Source organism: Pistacia vera, unplaced genomic scaffold, assembly GCF_008641045.1.
Source record: "Pistacia vera cultivar Batoury unplaced genomic scaffold, PisVer_v2 Contig118, whole genome shotgun sequence".
NCBI classification, from domain to species: domain Eukaryota; kingdom Viridiplantae; phylum Streptophyta; class Magnoliopsida; order Sapindales; family Anacardiaceae; genus Pistacia; species Pistacia vera.
Genome location: NW_022195226.1, coordinates 1,435,028 through 1,440,649, shown reverse-complemented (window position 1 = coordinate 1,440,649; position 5,622 = coordinate 1,435,028). Strand labels below are relative to the sequence as shown.

At 37.7% G+C, this 5,622-nt stretch overlaps 1 pseudogene; it reads left to right on the top strand.

Annotated features, from left to right (window-relative positions):
• Positions 1 to 1,684: 1,684 nt before the first annotated feature.
• On the top strand, positions 1,685 to 4,360 carry LOC116109505 (annotated as a pseudogene).
• The last annotated feature ends 1,262 nt before the right edge of the window (positions 4,361 to 5,622 follow it).

Here is a 5,622-nt window from a genome sequence, read left to right as displayed (position 1 = left end):
CAAAGGGTTGATTTGATGGTAAAAACGTGTATTCCATTTTTTGAGTTTTTAATTTTAAACTTGAGGCATCAACCACAATAACATTATTTTTGCCTAATTCTTTGAATTTATAAGATATTCAAATAATTTTAGAGATTAGTTGATGTGTACATAAACTGACTTAGACATCTTGGTTACCAAAAGATTATTATAGTTACCAAAAATTAGGTGTGCTAAACTTGTTTAATTTGTTTTTACAGCCATATTGAACCACCCATAATAGCTAAAAATCAAAATATCTATTTGAAATAGGTAGTTAATAGTAACTTTTTCTAGGTGTAAAAATCTAACTGTTCTCATTGACCATGTAATTATAGAAATAATACCAACTTCTTCTTATATCAAGAGTTTACAAACAAGCAACACCAAATAAATAGGTCTATTTTGAGTATTGGATATCCAAATTATGAAGTGTCATGGTGTTCAATAGTGTTATTGATGGAGGAGAAACAGAGATTTGTCTCAACATTGGTTAACAACTGCGAATGACTATAATAAATTAATTATACAACTCATAACAAATTAAAATTAAATTTCCATATCTCAAATACATTAGATTTTTTTCAAATTTCCTTAAATACAAATACAAATGTCAAAAAATTTATTAAATTGGAAATTATTTAATATTTTCAAGATTTTAAAATGAAATAAATAACTACTTTCATCAATAAGGCTAAAGAAATGATTTTTTGTAGTGATAAATCATATAAAATGTCGGGTTTAGTATTAATGGTAGAAGATTGATTATTTATTGAGCTACTCTAACATCGCTTATTATTAGATTAACTATTGCATTCCTCAATTTAATAATTTATGCATAAGAAGTTTATAAATTGATAAATCAATTACCAAAAATTTTTGGACACACAGGTTACCCCTAATGATCCCGAGACATGTGGAAATGGCTTATATCACGAAAAGATTGTCCACTGGACGATCATGATTCAGTTGTGGCCCCCGTTTTTCAATCAAGCCACTTATCAATTATCATTCGCCAAAAGAAATCATAGAATCCTCCAGATCCGAATATGCTTCAACGTGGCAACTCCTGACAGACGATGGCACTATTCATCGTGCTACCTCATGCCATTATCCGCCACGTGTCCGCCCTGTCTTCCTTAAACTAGTTTTGTTATCGGTCCTTCCGATCCGTGGACGTAAGCAGCCTTAGAAAATAAAAAGACAAAAACCCCAACATGTCTTACGCCGACAGAGCACGACACGTGACGACGTCGCTTTAGCAAACGTGTCACCACATCATCCGTTCCCCCAGTTTACTTTTAAGTAAAAACCGCAAAAGCGCGTTCGCTTGCTCGAACCTTCACGCGTTTTATCCATCTCACCGTCCCTTGTCACATGAGTCGAGCAATCGTAGCCATCGCCTCCTCACGAGCTCTCCACCCGCCACGTTGCAACCCACTACACGCGTCGCGAATTAACGGTTAATTAAATGATTATTTTAATCTTATCCGAATCTCAACCTTATATATACTCGCCACGCCCCACCATGCGTTTGCAAAATCTAAAACGCAAACTCTTTTGACACGAGAAGAAATTTTTTTCTTATTCATTTTCAAATTCAAAATTCAAGCAAAAGCTACGTAACTTTTCCACTTATTTTCTTGGGAAAATCCAGTAAGAAGAAATGGCTTTGAACATGACACACCAGATCGGAGCATTGGCAGGGACTCCGATTTCTGTTGGAAGAAGCCCCGTCTCCGGCGATTCAACAACAACGCGGTGAGTGCGTCGGCGGTTTGGAAAGCAGTTCCAACAAATTTATCTTGTAAATTTCAAAACCAGATATGATGGACTCGGTATCACCGCCGATCAGTCCCTGTCGGTCACCGGTACTGAGCAACATGCGCGCAGATCTCTCTGTGCGTGCCGCGCATACGCGCCGGAGTCGACGGCGACGCCGGTGTCGGAGACGGACAGGGACTACGCTGAGCTGTACAAACAGAGGCGGTGCGAAGGGAAAGGATAGTACCGGTGTTTCGTGATGATGCCGTTGGACAGCGTGACGATGTCTAACGGCGTGAACAGACGGAAGGCGATGGACGCTAGTTTGAGGGCGTTAAAGAGCGCGGGAGTGGAGGGAATAATGATGGATGTGGTGGGGCCTGGTGGAGAGGGAGCGGCCCGGGCACTACAATTGGGGTGGATATAACGAGTTGATTGAAATGGCTAAACGACATGGACTCAAGGTTCAAGCTGTGATGTCGTTTCACCAATGTGGCGGTAACGTCGGTGACTCTGTTACGTGAGTATCACATGTTTTCTTATTATTATTTTTTACTCGCATGTGGCGTTGTAATTTGTTTGAAAAGCAGGGTAGCTTTTCAGTGTTTTTGGAAATTTATGGATCTCTTGACACGGGAAGTTGCTTAGAAGCAAAGTGATATACGAAGTTATTTCGTTCTATATTGAAGAATTGGGTTTAAAGGATTGGATTAGTATTCTATAGGAAAATGATATAAAAATTATTTATTTAAGTCATTGTGGATCCTATTATTGAGGAGAACGAGGATTGTGCAACTCATTGGCACATGCACTGGTGGGGTGCATGATACTATTACATTGAATAGAGAAAGTTGGAACTATTTTAGTAAATCTAGCGTCAGATATTGCTTTTGCGAGGTTACGTTATTGGTAATCCAATTTGGTATCCTATTAAACCTGTATTAGTATCTCTGTTCAATATTAACTATTACATTGAACAGAGAGAGTTTACTATTGTGGGAATCTTTCTAGGTTTCTTGATATTCCTTCTTGGTAATAGTAATAGTTCATATAGAGATTATTACATATATTTGGAAAATTATGGATAAAAGTTTTTGACAGCATAGTAAGTTTGATTGATGTTTTGGTGGCTTTGAAATGCTAGACATTGTCGAAGTAATAGAACACTACTTGTAAATTCTTTTCTTGTTTCTTTTTATTGGAATTTTATGGCACTTTTCTCATTAGTTTGTTTTCGATTTCGCAGTATCCCATTACCCACTGGGTTAGGGAGGAAATGGACAAAGATCAAGACCTTGCATACACTGATCAGTGGGGAAGAAGGAATTATGAATATGTTTCACTCGGCTGTGATACTGTGCCAGCCCTTAAGGGTCGAACACCTGTCCAGTGTTATGCTGATTTCATGCTTGCCTTCCGAGACAACTTCAATCAGTATCTTGGTGACACCATTGTGGTAATTAGTCGTTCTTCTAGTGCTTTCTGATATATTGTCTTTGGGTGCTAAATGATCTGGAATTCTGCATTTGTGCAATTATGTTGCTATATAATTAAAAGATGTTAGCTAAATTGTGGAGGAATTCGTTTTATGCAGAAATCCAAGTGGGAATGGGTCCAGCAGGTGAGCTTCGTTACCTTCATATCCAGAGCTGAATGGAACATGGAAATTCCCTGGAATTGGACCTTCCAATGTATGACAAGGTACTTACAATTCCTGTTATGCATTTGTTCAGATACTTAAAGCTTTCCAGTTCTCATATAGTGTTGGTTACTTGATGCAGTATATGCTCAGTAGCTTAAAAGCACGGCTGAATCTGCGGGTAAGCCAGAATGGGTAGTAAAGGCCCTACTGATGCTGGACCTACACAACACTGGCCAGAAGACCCCATTTTTTCCGAAAAGATGGTGGTGGTTGGAATAGCGAGTACGGTGAATTTTTCCTCGGCTGGTATTCACAGATGCTCATCGAACATGGTGAGAGAATTCTCTCATCTGCCAAGTCAATCTTTGATAGGACAGGTGTAAAGTTTCAGTGAAGGTTGCAGGAATCCACTGGCACTATGGAACCAGGTCCCATGCCCCTGAACCACAGCCGATATTCAACACACGATACCGTGATGGTTACCTTCCTATTGCCTATATGCTGGGACGCCATGGTGCCATATTCACTTCACTTGCATTGAGATGCGTGATCACGAGCAACCACAATGCCCTCTGTGCACCGGAGAAGCTTGTCAGGCAAGTGGCTTTAGCAACTCAGGCAGCACACTTTCCACTTGCAGGGGAAAATGCATTGCCTCGATACGATGAATATGCCATGAACAGATCTTGCGAGCTTCATCCTTGAATATTGATGGCAACTCAGAGCAGATGCACAGATGGTGCATTCCCATACTTAAGGATGAACCCTGACTTGTTCCAACCCGATAACTGGAGGCAGTTTGTGGGATTCGTGAAGAAATGAATGAAGGGAAGGATGTTCACAGGTGCCGGGAACAGGTGGAACGGGAAGCCGAGCATTTTGGTGCATGTGACCCAGCCTTTCGTTCGAGGCAGAGCCGTAGTTCTTATGCATTAACAAGTTAGTTATAGCTCATCTTATATGTACACGTAAAAGGTCACATCTGGCGTCGAGGCCTCTGCTATGCTATAGCTGTTTTTATTATGCTGTGGCTATATAATTGTGCAATTTCCAATAGTCTAAATATAATTTATGAATTGAATTATATTATACTAAGAATGTTTGTCATTCTTTTTTGTGTTTCAAAAATGAAATGATGTGGTTTAATTTTAATTTTGTAACTGTTGATGGAAAAATATATCAATTAGAGCGATCTGATCGACTTTGACGAGATAAACTGGTGTGTGCATAATTATAGGTAACTACACTGTTATGAATGAAATCAATAAAGATAAGTTTTAAGTGGTTCAGTAAGTGTGAATCTGGAGCTTTCGTCTACTTTCTCTTATTAAATGAGAATTAAATGATGAATATTTTCTTAAAACAATTGTCTAGCTCACCAGAAAATAAGTTTTGATGGATTTATATAATACTAATTTACATGATAGAATCGAGATAATAACACCAATTTACATGACAGAATCGAGATAAAAATTAAATACATAGGATCAAGAAGTTGTATGATCTTTGGTTATTTTAGTTAGAATTTAAGTCAATCTGAATATCTTTTTTCCAAATTGAGTCAATCTAAATATCTTTACTTCTAATAAAGAATTATCCTATCCGGATTTCCTGTACAACAGTAACCAATGTCTTTATTTTACCCTTTTTTATAAAGACATTGGTTTAGTTTAACACACAGTTCCAATTATTATTACAAGTCTTCTTCCTATCCTAAGGTATATTTTATATTCCTAAAATGTTTATTTAATTTTAAATACTGGAGGAAACTACATTATGACAAGAAGTTATCTGAAGAGAATAATTTGAGATGAATATGTGCACCATAAAATCGATGCATTGTATTCTGAATTTAAGTAGTGTTAGGCTATAAATTCATGATGATGGATGAGCTCTAGTCACATGTTTTATGACTGTGCATCTGTCTAGGTTACATGTCACACTATAAAGGGGTTACTTCATTTGTAAAGTTACTACTATAAGTTGTTTCAACAATAAGGTTTAGGGCTAAGCTGATATCCAGGTCGTGTGTCATCTCATAAGAAGGTTATTTCACTAGTAAGTCTCTAATAAAGATGATTTATCAGACCATGTGTTGTGCAATGAGAGGATTACTTCATAAGCAAGTTCGTCTATGCAATAGTATAAATAGGGGTTTTTCACCTCAAAGAAGAGATCCGAAATTTCATTTTCCTCAA